The sequence below is a fragment of the Saimiri boliviensis genome, chromosome 10 (genome assembly GCF_048565385.1).
Source record: "Saimiri boliviensis isolate mSaiBol1 chromosome 10, mSaiBol1.pri, whole genome shotgun sequence".
In the NCBI taxonomy this organism is placed as follows: Eukaryota; Metazoa; Chordata; class Mammalia; order Primates; family Cebidae; genus Saimiri; species Saimiri boliviensis.
In genome coordinates, this window is record NC_133458.1 from 21,717,410 (window position 1) to 21,733,077 (window position 15,668).

Genomic DNA, 15,668 nt, shown 5'->3' on the forward strand with positions numbered 1-15,668 from the left:
ATCTGAATTTCAGATGAACAGTAAATAATTTTTCAGTATATAAGTATATCCCATGCAATATTTGGGATATACTTATACTAAGCAGTCATTCATTATTGATTTGAAATTCTAATTTAACTGGGTATCCTGTATTTTGACGTGCTAAATCTGGCAACACTGTCACATCATATTTCTTTTTTTTTTTTTTTTTTTTTTTTTTTTTTTTGAGATGGAGTTTCACTCTTGTTACCCAGGCTGGAGTGCAATGGCGCGATCTCGGCTCACCGCAACCTCCGCCTCCTGGGTTCAGGCAATTCTCCTGCCTCAGCCTCCTGAGTAGCTGGGATTACAGGCACGTGCCACCATGCCCAGCTAACTTTTTGTATTTTTAGTAGAGACGGGGTTTCACCATGTTGACCAGTATGGTCTTGATCTCTTGACCTCGTGTCACATCATATTTCTGCCCAATCTCCATCCCTTCCCCATAGCTGGCTCTGCCCCTACTCGGTCTGGGCCCGGTCACCTGAAGTGCAGCAGAATTCCTTTGTTGCAAATGAGGACTTGGAGGGTCAATACCAGAAACACCCAGGAATGATACAGATCTGCGTTCAGCATTGGGCAGCATCAGAGATAAACCTCACATGGAGTCACCTCCTGTCTGGCTGCTTCAGACCTTCTTGCCTAAGGTCACACTGAACACCTGAAAAAGCAGTAAAGTCATTTTCTGCTCTGAGAGTAAACAGTGACCGTTTTCTCCACAGGAGAGAGTGACATTTTTGAGAGAGGTCTCCCACTTGCATGCAGAAAGTTCACGGAAAACATCCATCTCTCTAAGCTTCATCTGAAAATCCCAAGTTTAGGCCAAATTCCTGAAATCCTCCCTGCTCTACATTCTGTGAGTCCATGTATCCTCTAGCTCCCCCACCATGGTGCTGCCCAGGCCTGCTCAGCCCCAGGCCACCCAGGGGTCCCACTCCTGCCTCAGCTCCTTCTCTCATGGGGGTCCCGTGGCAAACTGCTTCCCAGCTCTTCCTGAAGCATCTGACACTTCCCTACCTTCCTAGCCTTGCCCTCCCATTCAGAAGATGGGTCCTGCTTGGAGACCCTCACTGCAGTTGGGACCCTGAGCCTTCTGGCCTTCCTACTGGTCATGCTGTATCTCCTACTTCCCCGGGAGCAGCCAGTCAATATTAAGCAACACTCATTATCCCTGATAAGTAGTCACTTACTGGAGTTCAGGTTGAAAAGCAATCACACGAATTCTGATGCAGTAAAGGCCAAAATGTGGGCTTTATACTGAGTCCTTCATACACGTGGTAAAATTCACTGTAAAGTAACATGAACCCTATTAATACCACCCAGTCATGCTTCTAACACAATTATCCTTCCCTCTCACCGCCAGGTCTTTACTCCTTTTTAGTGTGTGCTGATTGCTATTTTAACTGTGTTCTCTTTCCAAACAATTTGTCCATTTCAATTAATTGACCAGTAAGGTCCATGAAAAGTCAGCCCATCTTTTTATGCTTAAATTGATTCTCTGCCAAGATCTGTCTAAGTGATAGCTTATATTTTTTCTCTCACTCAGTCTCTTCCATTTTTGTTCTGCCCAAAGCACACCCACCCTTTCAAGATTCACTGGAATTTATATTTTGTAATCTAGCATACAAGGTCCTCTGAAGATACTTTTTTTTTCTTTTAAACAAGTGAGGACTCTACCTTCTGATGCATTTTATCATTTGGAAAACAGACACAAAATTATTTAGCCATTTCCCCAAAGTCAACATTGGTGAAGATTTCTGGGATTAAGAAAAACAATATGATAGGATTTGTGGTAGAAAGATTGCCTTTTATATTTTACTTGTGACTTTTCCCAATGCCAAAATTCTATGACTCTATGATTAATATCCTCCCCTGGCTCTCATGGCTGCTAATGGCAGTGTTTGGGGGACTTTGCATTCTAACAGTAAGAGTCTTGAGGCTTAACATTCCAAAGTGCTGGCTATATCCCCAGTGCAAAAAAAAAAAAAAAAAAAAAAAACAACTGCCATGTACTAGCTATTTCTATTGTTTTGTAAGAATGAAAAGAAGTCACATAATTAAGCTTGGAGCCCAGGGAAGGGAGCTCAAAAAGATGCCTTCTGTGGTGCCATGATAGCGGATGACAAAGCAGATGAACAGGAGCCCTTCCTGTCCCCCAGATAGAAGGTCATGCGAGTCGAGTCTCCTCCTGCCTCTCCCGCCAGGCTACACCTGGCTGATGTGTTTATATAAAACTGGATAGCTAGTGAATGGAAGTTTACCTCCCAGGGTCTCCCAGTGAGTTTGTTCATTTCTTCATTCAGACAAACCCATTTATTGCATCTTTCACACGTCAGGTACTATGAAAGACACAGGAAACATAAAGGTCAAGGAAACTCTGCCTAGGCCCTCACAGAACTGCAGACTGATGCATGAGACAGATCCACAAATGATAATGCATCACACCATGTCACAGTGCGTCTCAAAGTGTTGAAGTAAAAGAGCGGGTTCTCTGTCACAGCGACTCTCAACCAGGGCCAATTTTGTGCCCCTCCCTCCACCTGGGATGTATAGCAATGTCTGCAGACATTTTGGGTTGACACAGCCAGGGTGAGAAATGCGACTAGTGTCTAGTGGGTAGAACCAGGGATGCTGTGGAACATTCCACAGTGCGTAGGGCGGACCCCACAACAAGGAATCATCCAGCCCCAAAAGTTGACAGTGCTGACGTTGAGAACTCTGGTCTAGTGGGATGAAATGCGATGTAGTCAGATCCATCTGGCTGTCTCTGAAATTTGGGCCGACTTAATCACTTTTGTTCTTTTCATAGTTGTGTCATTGATTGGCTTTTGCCCCTAAGCAAGTTATTTCACCTCACTTGGCTTAAGTTTCCTCATCTATAAAATAAGAGTTAGAGTCTGTGATGTCTAAATCAATTCCAGTCTAAGAAGCTATGGTTTTATTGGAGATATATATATATATATATATATATATATATATATATATATACATACATACATACAAAGTTTCACTCTGTCACCCAGGCTGGAATGCAATGGCGCAATCTCGGCTCACTGCAACCTCTGCCTCCCGGGTTTAAGCGATTCTCCTGCCTCAGCTTCCTGAGTAGCCAGGATTACAGGTGCCCACCACCATACCCAGCTCATTTTTGTATTTTGTATAGAGACAGGGTTTCATCATGGCTGGTCTTGAACTCTTGACCTCAGGCGATCCGCTTGCCTCAGCATCCCAAAGTGCTGGGATTACATGCGCAAGCCACCGTGCATGGCTTATTGGGCCAATACTTATGCTTTTGCTGAACCCTGCTTCTGAGAGGAGAATGCCTTGGCCAGACTGTTTACTCTACTCCAGGTCAAGGAGATAAACTCGTTTCCTGTGCTGATCCAGAGTCTCACTCAGGAAGGGCGAGTCTGCCCAAGGACCCTGAGTTAGGACACTTCCATCTTGGGAGTTTTCTCATCCGCAAACAGGAGCTACTTAGCTGCTCCGTCTCCCTGTGTCCCCAGGAAAGCTTTGAGTCGACGAAGAGATGGAAAATTACGCGGATGCTGTTCCTGTGACTAGGTCCAAACCACAAATGCCACTTTTCTCCCTTTGGGGGGCCTGCGGCAAGGACAGGGTGGGGAGACACTGTGCTGTCCCCGTGGTGTAGGCTGGTGGGCTGGCTGGGGAGGGACAGTGTCTCTTTCTATGTCTGTGGGACTGCCTCAGGGAGGACCTTCGTCATTTCTCTCCCGGAGGACAACAGACTTGGATTCTTGGCCACACACTTTAGGCTCTGGGGACTGGGTGGGGATCTGGTGCCCTCCAATTCTCATTCTCTGTCTCTCTTTCCCCCGCCGTGGCTTCAGACTTAGTCACCAAACAGAAAGAGCTGTTCTGAGCCAGCCGGCTGGAGAATAAGAACAGCTACGGAGACCAGGGGAAGCCAGGACCCCACAGGAGGGGAGGCGCTCCTGCCTGGGCCTGAACAGACGCCTCTTCAATGCTGCTGCCACGCTGTCGCCGGAAAGGCAGAGAAAGGGGGACAAGGGCCGGGCTGGGGAGAGGGCAGGGCGGGCCTCGGCGGCCACGGAGTTCCGTGTTACCGGGTTCCCTGTCTTAGCAGAAACACATCAAGGACTCCAACTGGAGTATCTTTGTGTCCTGTCGCCTGCCAGACCGGTGTCATCTGAAGTAGCAGATCCTGTGTGCGATGAACAAATGAACTGCTGGAGGAAAAAAAACTACAATCCAGAGACATTAAGTAACATGCCCAAATTATTTAAACTGCTAGTCCAAGGGACTTCTATCCAGGTTACTATCAAATTTGCTTCACTGATCTTATTCACAATAAAAGTTCTTGGCCTGGTGTGGTGGCTCACACCTATAATCCCAGCACTTTGGAAGGCCCAAGAGGGCAGATCATGAGGTCAAGAGATGAGACCATCCTGGCTAACATGGTGAAACCCCGTCTCTACTAAGCTTACAAATATTAGCTGGGTGTGGTGGCCCGTGCCTGTAGTCCTGGCTACTCGGGAGGCGGAGGCAGGAGAATCACCTGAACCCGGGAGGCGGAGGTTGCAGTGATCTGAGACTGTGCCATTGCACTCCAGCCTGGCAAGACTCTGTCTCAAAAAAAAAAAAAAAAAAAAAACAAACAAACAATAAAAGTTCCAAGTCAGTTATATATTTCCCACTGTGTATATTTTCATTGTTTGGGTTTTTTTGGCGGGGGGAGTGGTTGGAGGTGGCAAGGTTGGTATGAATTATATTAAGTAAAATGTGCAAATCTTAAGTGCACTGCTTAATGACTTTTATAGATGTATACACCCAAGAAACATGTTCCCAGATGAAGATATAAAATGTTCCAATCATTCTAGGAAACCTATTTCAGTCAGTAGCCACTTCAAGAAATAACCAGGTTTTTTTCTACTTCTATCACCATAGATTAGTTTTGCTTGCTCTTGAACTTCTGATTATCAACCTCATATTATTTTCTTCAATATAATGTATTCAGGGTTCATCCATGTTGTGTTAGTAATTTGTTCTTTTTGATTGCTAGGTAGTATTTCACTGTATAAAGATACCACATTCTGTTTATCCATTCTTCTGTTGATGGATATTTGGATTATTTTCCATTTTTGGCTATTACACTATATTTGTCCTAAAGATATTGGATAAGGATAATTTTTCGTTAATTGTTCTCAAAACATGTGCCTATTTTAATTCCCCTTGAAACAAACTCTAATAAAAGTCATCCTCCAAAGGTCCCAGAAGTTAAGATAGAAAGAAGTGTTTATTAGATGACCTCAAAGATCCCTTCAGACATGAAATCATCTCATTCAAGGTCTTCTCTAAGAGCTGCTGTTAAGCACCTACTTGCATGAATCCTAACAACGTTTTTTCTGATCTGTAATACAGACAGTGGTTGTTTCCACATTGAAATAACCCCTGCACCTATAAATTCACCAACAAAGACTTGAGAACTTATTCAAGCACAAAAAAATATCCTCATATCTCTTTACCAGATGGTACCCATATCCAAATGAAAGATGTTCTCCTGTTCTGCCCACTGGAAGCAAATTGGGAGTGACCAGAAGAAATGGTGGCATGTAAATAAATGCACCCATTTCATTGCAACCCTTTTGTCCGCCACGGAAAACAATGGTAGTTTCCTTCTTGAGACAGATGGAAAAGAATGAAGCCCACAGTGAACAATTCACCAGGCCTCCAAAGCATTTCTCAGAATTTTCAGATCCTGAAATGAATTCCTACCACTCATTGTTATTCAGATGTTAATTTTGTCTAATGCTGACTCTAATGAGTCTATACTATAGCTGGTGAGCTGAACCACAGTGACACCGTCAGGCTTCTATTTAACCCAGGCCGAGGGTCTTTTATACTCTTCCTGGACAGGAAAAGATGGGAAACAATTTTTTTAATGTTACATTTATTTTTTAAAAAAACTTTGCCTTAAGATTTATTCAACAAATATTCATTCAGCCATAAGGACCGAACTCCCAAAGGTCGGAATTACCACTATTGTGGTACCCAGCATCTTGCATGATGTTATAAAAAAAAGGAAAATCCAAAAGCAAATCTGCACAATGGCCCACAATGGCTGTAGTCAGACATGCAGGGAATAGAAGCGAGGCCTATAAACTAAAGCCGACTTCTTGCTTGCGTAACCGGAGTTTTGTTACATACCTCACTGACAGGTACTGGTTATCAACCTGTTTATAGATGTAGAACAAGACAGGATGCAAAGAGTTTCCCTCCACCATACCCTACGGCACCTAACCTTTCTCCTACCCACTCCACCATGTATTTACCTTATCTTATGGACAGGGTCACCGAGCACCAATCAGAATTGCTTCACTCCCCCTTTCTCCTACCTTCTGTGCCACGCCTATCCCCCATTAGGAAATGTGTCTACACTGTGCCTCCTGTAACCCACTTAGAGACACATTCGTAGTCTATCCTGAGTCTGTGTTCCTGGGCTTTGTCTTCAAGTGTGGCTCAGAATAAATCTAACCGTGATTTCTCTGAGACCTAGTGCCTGTTAATTTCACTTTTCAGCCAGTGGTGCATACCATCCAAACACGTCTAATCCTCCCCTCATCACACCCAAGACTGCAACCAAAAATGCCGCGGGCGGGGCAGGGAGGCACACAGATTTCCTGCCATCCCCTCTCTGTCTTCTCCCATCCCTCAGCTCAGCCCTGATCTCTCTTCTCCTCTCCCTTCTTCTATCCCTTTTCCTACTTCCTGTCTCATAAAGGCTCTGTATGAGTTCACAGAAAAAAGAAAAGGGTGGGGAGAGGACATGCATCTGGAGCATCTGGAGCTGTTACAACTAAACAGCCTTTATACTCAAGCCATTCAGATTCCTGTATCCTGCCTTTAGGTACCATTGGTTCCTCACCTTACCCCACATAGAGCCCAGGAAGATAGCTGCACTCCAGCTGGCCTAATGCATCATTGTTTTCTCCAGCTCCTTCACATCAAGACCCAAACCTCCCTCATCCCTAGCTTTACCAAGGTAGGGAATGAAACTCTTCCTGGGATCCTAATGAGCAGTGGTAGTCCCTGAGCTGCCAATCTCATCCTCACAACAGGCAGGGGTGGTGCTTGTCTGTCATTATACTTGACTCCTTCCCCTTCCTTTCCCTGAGCTGGTCTCGCCCTTTCCTTAAAATGACAGCACTGTGTAGAGTCAGCTCCTGACAGCCTCCCCCACCCCAATCTGCCCTGGCCAGCCAGGGCTCTAAAGGCGTCATCCGGAAGCTAGGGTATTTTTTCTGACCTCTCCTCACCCTCCACCCACCTCTTGTTCTTTCAAGAACAAATTCTTTCCCTGGCGTTTCTAAATTAAGAGAAAAAGAAAAGGAGTTTCTTCCATTTTCATCGTAGATGAAAAGAAGCCAGTTGTTAGTTATTTACCCCAAATCTGATTCCCAAATGACTCAATCCCCCGAGACTGGATTTGAATTTTAAAGGCAAACCTAAAAAGAGTTTCTGAGATATTTTTTTTTAATTCACCAAAAGTGGCCAGGAGGTGAATTTGCTAAGCTGTGGTTATTGGCAAGAAGAACAGTAAAGTCAGGAAATTCTCTGCATAACTAGCCCGTCTTCCCGAAGCCTGCCGGGAGCAGGAACAGGAGCTTCCAACTCCTCCCTGACTATTTCTCCTGAGTCCCCAGTCCAGGCACTCACTGGCTCTGGGCACAAGCCTGCCAGCCTCTTACGGCAAGTCACAGCGTATGTTCACATCCATTCATCAAATCCCATTTGGTAAGAGTTCAGGCAAGAAGGGGGATTAACTTGCAGAGACACCAACTACTCCCTCCCTAACGGCTGCACAATGTCCTCTCCTTCTATGTAATCCAGCCAGACAGCAGCCAAGATACCCGTCCCAAGGAACCTTCTGGAAAATTCCTTCTGGAATCACCCCATTCCCCTGCCCCACCAACTCCACCTCTCTGACCCAACTCCCACCACACACAGACACAGTGTATTAGTCAGGGCAGACTGGGTGCTGCAACAAACATCCCCAACATCTCAGTGAACTCACAGAGTGAGGGTTTGTCTCTCATATTTAACATTTGAGCAAATATTGCTACGATTTTGATTTTTTTCCAAATTATACTTCTAGCCTTCAAGGTCTTAATTTTTTGAGGAACTGTGATTTATCCATGTTTACCTAACAGAGATGTCCTTCTTTATACTTTGCAGTGTAAAGACCACACTTCAAGCAGGTCCCACATGGAAGGTTCAAGGCTTCAAAAGCTGGTAGCAGCTGGAAATCCTATGTTTTTCTTTAATTCTATATTTTACGAAGTTCCAACTCCTTTGCTTTTATATAGCCAAAGATACCTGCGTTCCTACCAGTTGGTAAGATAGGTGGGAAATGAGAGGAAAAAATGCAAAGGAAATGAGAAGTCAGAGAGGGATCAAAATGTACTCAGCCCTATCCACCTCTGCCAACAGCAATAGCAGGCTGGTAGCTGGGCGTGTAGTCAAGATCAGCAACATACTCCCTGGAAGCCATAGTAGTGACCCTCCAAGGTTATGCTCAGTCAAGAAAACTGTGCTAGAGATCCAAGCCCCTTCCCACAAGGACTCTTTCAGCTACTTCCCTGGGTCAGCAGACCGCTAGAGACCTGGATCAGGATGGGGTTGAACAAGCAGCTCTCGGATCCAGAACCATTTCTCCTTTCTCTCCTGCCTCAGCCAGGTGGATTTAACAGCTCTCCCTGTCTATCCAGCCATCAGTCTACCCACCTCAAACCTCCTAGTAACTTCATTCTGGGAATCCAACTGCCTGTCTCTGCAACGGGCCACAGTTGGAGCCAGCCTGATGCCCATTCACAACAGATCTCCCTAATTCTGAATCTCAGGGGAGGGTGTAAATGTCTACAGTAGATGGTATTCCTATTCATCAATGATGCCATCTTTCCATGCTGTGGAAGAAGTATACATTCCTGGACTGCTGGACTCAGAAACTGCCCTGTGACTTACTTTAGCCATTAAAATGGCTTGGGGACAAGGTGGGGGCGGGGATGAAAATGTGGAATGTGTGTCACTTCTGAGCGGAATTATGAGAGCCAGAGCATGGTTTACTTGACTCTGTTTTCCTCCGTCATGGTGACTAAGCAGTGCTTCGTATAGAAGCTGTTGCATTAGCCCAGGTCCCAGAATGAGAACAACATGGAGGAAAGTCAGAGCCAACCCAGGATGAATACATTGCGTGCATGAGAAATAAACCTCTACTGATTCTTGTTGGAAGCCCTTGGAACTTCGGGGTTATTTGTTACAGTGGTGGAAGCTTGTTCGATCCTGATTGATAAAGTGAATGCCCCGCCCTCCCCTCCCAGAATGGTCTGGGACTCCCTGTGTAAATTACACCACCTTCTTCCCAGAACTTTTCATATCCAAAGAGGCTTCTCAAAGAAATCATTTTGCATCTTTTCTCCAAGTCTGCTGCCTGCCTTCTTTAGCAAATAAGGAAGTCTCGACATCTGCCCTGGCATGCCCTTCTAGTTCAGCCTCAATAGAAACTGATTGGCAGTTCCTTTTGCTATCAAAGGAAAAAACTGTACTCTCTCAGAGGGCACTGCCACCACCTACGTTTGCCCTACTGTGGTTCGTGCACAGTAGATACCAGTGGATGCTTGTTGTCTGAAGGGAATGGAGATACTTTTGAGGAAGAAATTGGTGGCATTGTTAGTAAAGTTTAAAGCCTGAGAGGTGGGTGGGACCATCTAGAATGTGTTCCATCTAAATTTCTACCCACGCTGTGTCCCTGTTTTAGCAACCTCCCTCAAACCCCTCCCCGCCAAAAAAACAAAAACGCACTTAAAAGCAAAGGGTGTAACTCGGTTATTTTTAAACTGAAAAATACAAAGCTCCAAGGCTTTGGGACAAGTCAAATTAAAATGCAATTTTTTATCTCGCTGTCCTCCCTTAGACAAGGCACTCACATTTGGAGTGGAGATTACACAGGCGTTCATCCTATACAAAGCCCAGAAGCTGAACTGATCGTGTTGCAGAGGCTTAAGGGACACCTAAACCTGGCTTCAGAGGTGTCACCAGGGCAGCTGGCGTTTCCATCAGAAGAAAGACCTGGCCCACTTTGCTCAACTGGCCCATCCATTGGTGGCCCAGCATTTGCTCCCCTGAATCACTGGCTAGTGGGGCTGGCAGAAACAACTCAATATTCAAGCTCCACATAGACACAGGTGCTGAATTGCCCCAACGATTCTTTGACCTGAAACAGAATGCTCTATACACCGTGGACTTCCACGTTGCAGGTGGATATTCCAGCCTGGCCCAGCAGAGGCGTGCATGTATCACCAAGTCATTTATGCTGGCAACCCTTGAGGGCCAGATGACATTTCAGCCTTTAGAGGCTGGCACTTCATAATTACAGCTGTGTTTGTATTGTCATGCCCAATTACTTCACTTACAGCCTTAAAATAGAATCCAGCCAAAGGTGCTGGCTGTGCAGACAAAGAGGGAGGCTTCACAGGACTCAGATCCTGGGGACTGAGCCAGAGGGGAGGGCTCGAAGCTAGACACAAACGTCCTAACTGTTACTCTTTTTCCTCTCCTCATGAGGGAAACAGAACAGCGCCGTAAGATTGTAAACGAATGAATGGGAGCGTGATGGAGACAGAACTCCAAGTTACTCTTGTTTCTAGTGTGGAAACATTCATTTACCCATGAATGAAGTCAACCAAAAAGGGGATCTTAGGTGTCCTGTTAGCTAAGGGAGAAAACCCAGGAGAGTTCTGTCACTGTCTCCGTATTTCCCTCCAAAGACAGGAATAACCCAATCCACAAATGACTCTTCTCTCCAAAAAGAATTTCTACTGTCTCCCATCCCCACAGCTGCAGGCCACAGCAGAGAACCCAATGCAGAAGAGAACCCTCCAACGAGAGAGCAAGAGCCCTTCGCCAGGTGGGTAGGGAAAGAATAGCAGCTTATCTCCAAGGGCAAGGAGGAATTAAACCTCTGTAGAAACCAAGTCATAACAATGCCCACAAAAACCGTAAGCCCCTCCTCCTGAGCTCTCCATCTCTGCTAGGGACACTCCAGAATTTTCTTTTTTTTTTTTTTTTTTTTTTTTTTGAGACAGTCTCACTCTGTCTCCCAGGCTTGAATGCAATGGGAACATAGCTCACTGCAGCCTCGATCTCCCAGGCTCAAGCGATCCTTCCCACTTAGACTCCCAAGTAGCTGGAACCACAGGCACATGACACCACAGCCTGCTAATTTTTTTTAGGTTTTGTGAAGAAGAGGATCTCCTCCCTATGCTGCCCAAGCTGATCTCAAACTCCTGGGCTCATGGCATCCTCCCGCCTTGGCCTCTCAAAGTGCTTGGATTGCAGGCAAAAGCCACTGCCCCTGGCCAGAACCTGTCTGCCCTTGTCTCCCACTCCATCTTCTCCTCTCAGGCCTCTGTGTGTTTCCAATTTTACATCCTCAATCTTTCTCAAATCCATGCCCTTCTCTCCTTACCACCAGCTTCTGCCGTGATTCAGGTCTTTATCATCTGTCCCTGGAGCTTGGCATCTTCTTGACTGGTCTCTGCCCTGTCAAATCCACCCTCTATGGCACAGCCAACAATAAAGCCGAGCACCCCACCCCTCCACTGGGACCCTCCAGGACTTCCAGTGACCAGTCGGGTATAGTGCTCATTGTAGCTCATGGCTTTCCACCAGCCAGCCTCCCACTGCTTCCTAGCTCCTACCTGATCTCCCAGCAAGACCAAACGGCGTGAGGTGCTGCACCTACATCAAGTCGTCTCTCCCCTCGGTGCTGTTTTTCAGCTTGTCCACTCCCTCACCATTCCTTCTTCCATAGCCTAGTTAAATCCAATGCATCGGCCAGGCATGGTGGCTCACGCCTGTAATCTGGGATTACACTTTGGGAGGCTAAGGTGGGATGATCACCTGAGGTCGGGAGTTTGAGACTAGCCTGACCAACATGGAGAAACCCTGTCTCTACTAAAAATACAAAATTAGCCAGGCGTAGTGGCACATGTCTGTAATCCCAGCTACCAGGGAGGCTGAGGCAGGAGAATCGCTTGAACCTGGGAGGCGGAGGGTGTGGTGAGCTGAGATCATGCCATTGCACTCCAGCCTGAGCAACAAGAGCAAAACTCCACCTCAAAAAAAAAAAAAAAAAAAATCCAATGCATCTCTAAACACTTAATTCAGATTTCAACCCCTCTAAGAAGCCTTCCCCGACACCTCCCTCCCTCTCATCTTCTACATGAGAATCCTCCTCATTAAATGTAACATCACATGTTCTAGATATCTGCAGCAGAGTCTACTTCCCCATGATCAGGAAGATTCTTGACAGCAGGGGATATGTCTTATTTGATGTGGTGTGTACCTACTGCTGGCACAGAGGAGATTTTCAAAACCTAGAATGCATGGGTGAATGCGCGAAGAACAAAGAAAGAAAAACTGACCGCACCATCTTTGTGCTAGAGCCTCAGAGACACAGCAGAATCTGCCCCGCATTACCAGGAGGAGGGCCCAACCCAGCACTTCCTCCGACACACGGCACTTCCCATGTCCACAAGCCACAGTCACTTTATTGGTTTTCTCAGTTTTTTTGGTTTGTTTGTTTGTTTTTTGCCGTTTTTTTTTTTTTTTTTTTTTTTTTTTTTTTTGAGATGGAGTTTTGCTCTTGTTGCCCAGGCTGGAGTGCAATGGCATGATCTTGGTTCACTGCAACCTCCGCCTCCTGGGTTCAAGCGATTCTCCTGCCTCAGCCTCCCGACTAACTGGGGTTACAGGCGCTCGCCACCACACCTGGCTAATTTTTTGTGTTTTTAGTAGAGACGGTGTTACACCATGTTGTCCAGGCTGGTCTCAAACTCCTGACCTTAGGTGATCCACCCTCTTCCGCATACCAAAGTGCTGGGATTACGGGCATGAGCCACTGCACCCAGCCTGGTTTTCTCATTTTCATCTCAGCCCCTGCTAGGCAACACATGGAAGTGCCTACCATGCAGTCGTTGTGTGACCTCCGTTACTTATCCTTTCTAAGCTTCAGGTTGCCATTAGTTAAATGGACTCTATTTTAGTAGCTACCAAATAGAACTCCTGGGAAAACTGAATGAGATACAATGAGGTGTGTAGTCAGACCTCAGTAAATGGTAGATGTAACGAAGCTGGAAAACTGATTGAGAAATACAGGTAGTGGGAGTTCAGAGTGAAGACGTATTGGAGAACTATTGTCTTCAGTAGAACATCTCCCCCTAAAGTATTCCTTATGTAATCAATAGCTCTGGGAAGCTCCACTGTCATGGTTTCACTGTGTCTGTACCAAAGGCCGTGTTATCCATTCCCTTGCCATTCTCAACCAGTGCCCTCGGGATTGCCGCAGAACAAGAAAAACATAGGGAGAGAAAAAAAATCAGTACTGTGTACTAGGCCAGGCCTTCCCAAGATTTCACTCAGGCTCCTTGAGAAACTGCAGACGTTCACCTCCCAGCTCAACTAGCTGGATGACCCGGGACAAATGCAATTAGTTACAAACACATTTATTCCCAGCCCAAATCCAAAAGCTAATCTTCACCCCAGTTTGGTAATTAGTAGGTGACAGTTTGGAGATTTGAGACTTGCGGATGTGAAAAGTCTGGGATTGGAGGCCGAGACTGTGATTTCTGGTCCTGGATTCTCAATCACATCCATATTCCTCACTCACAAGAGTGTCAGCCAGCAAGCAGGGGGGCCTGAGCCTTCTCTGCTTCAGCATCAATCAATGAGCATTCAGGGGCCACTGCAGGGTGCTTGCTACCCTGTGCTATGGCATTTGAGTGATCCTTGCAGATTTACCCAGTAGAAAAAGAAAACATTACACTAGAAGCAAAGATAATTAGAGCCAGTAGGACTAATCTGGTGAGTAGAGGCCATAGTGTGTTGGAGCCAGCTCTTATGGACTTCCTGAGAGCCGATTGTTAATGCTTCAGAAATTTTGCAAGCCACTTGTTAAATTATCAGTAGCTTGAAATCAGTCATGAGGGGAGAATTTTCACCTGGGAAGTTGGCAGGCATTACAAATCAAGGTTTCTCCCCACCCTTCCAGAACTGGTTTACCAGCACTCCAACAAGGAGTTCCCAAAACAGAGGCTTTAAGGCCAGCTAGGGGGAGCGGGTTTGCATGGAGGCTATGGAGTCACATAGAGCTGGATGACCCGAGGCAAATTACTTAACCCCTCTGAGCCCATTTTCTCTGTGTGTATAGAGTTCGCATGTATTCAATGCTTACTATGTATCAGAAATTATTCTCAAGATTTGTACATATTAATGCATTGATTCCATGAAACAACCCTGTGAAGAAGAAATTATTACTATCACCATTCTGTAGATGAAGAAAATCAAGCCTAAGAGAGATGAAGGAACTCCACCAATATCACACAGCTAGTCAGTGGCAAAGCTGGGATACAAAGACAGGCATCTTGCCCCGGAGCCTGCCTGCCCTCTCACCTTCTAGCTCTGCGCTACACTATACAGCAGCCACTGGCTGCATGGAGCTACCAGGTACTGGAAACAGGGCTGGTGTGAACTGAGAAGTGCTGTAAATGTGAAATACACATTGGATTTCAAAGACCTCATGTAAAAAAGTGTATAAAGTATCTTGCTAATACTATTCACTTACTTGTAGAAATGAGAATATCTTGGCTATACTGAATTAAAGGAAAGATGTCATTACTATTCTTTGCACTTGTTTCTTTTTACATTCTTTTATTTATTTATTTATTTTTTTGAGACAGCGTTTCACCCTTGTTGCCCAAGCTGGAGTGCATTGGCACAATCTTGGCTGGCTGCAAGCTTCGCCTCCCGGACTCAGGAGACTCTCCTGCCTCAGCCTCCTGAGTAGCTGGAATTACAGGTGTGCACCACCATGCCTGGCCAATTTTTAGGAGAGACGAGGTGTTGCCATGTTGGCCAGGCTGGTCATGAACTCCTGACCTCAGGTAATCTGCCTGCCTTCGCCTCCCAAAATGCTGGGATTACAGACTTGAGCCACCGCACCCAGCCTTTTTACTTTTTTTTTAACATGACTAGTAGAAAATGTTGGGCTCGGTGCGGTGGCTCACAGCTTATCCCAGCACTTTAAAAGGCCAAGGCAGGAGGATCACCTGAGGTCAGGAGTTCAAGACCAGCCTGGCCAACATGGCGGAACCCCATCTCTACTAAAAATACAAAAAAATTAGCCAGGTGTGGTGGTACACACCTGTAATCCCAGCTACTCAGGAGGCTGAGGCAGAAGAATCACTTGAACTGGGAGGTGGAGGTTGTGGTGAGCCAAGATCACGCCATTGCACTCCAGCTTATGTGACAGAGCAAGACTCCGTCTCAAAAAGAAAAAGGAAAGAAAAAAAATGTTAAGTGACATTTGCAATTCACATTACATTTCTGTTAAAGAGTGCTGCTGGCTAGTGCCCTAACCTCCTAGCTCAGTGCATGCATTAAATCAGTTAATGCAAGGAGGGCACCTAGCACTCTGCCCAAAACAAATTAAGCACCTAATAGCTACTGTTAATATTAGCGAAAGTATTAGTTTTCAGATGTAGTCCAGTATTTTTTTTTCCCAAACAACTGGGTTTTTTAAAAAAATTTTTTTTAAAGAAAAGTTCTTGCTC

At 45.7% G+C, this 15,668-nt stretch overlaps 1 long non-coding RNA gene across 1 annotated transcript in view; it reads right to left on the bottom strand.

Moving 5' to 3' along the window:
- Positions 1–361: 361 nt before the first annotated feature.
- Positions 362–15,668, bottom strand: part of LOC141580035 (uncharacterized) — a 72,351-nt gene continuing 57,044 nt past the window's right edge. The window contains exons 5-6 of the long non-coding RNA XR_012512022.1: positions 1,209–1,305; positions 362–679 (exon numbers count right to left, since the gene is read on the bottom strand). This is a non-coding gene — a long non-coding RNA (uncharacterized LOC141580035). The remainder of the gene's footprint in view (positions 680–1,208; positions 1,306–15,668) is intronic.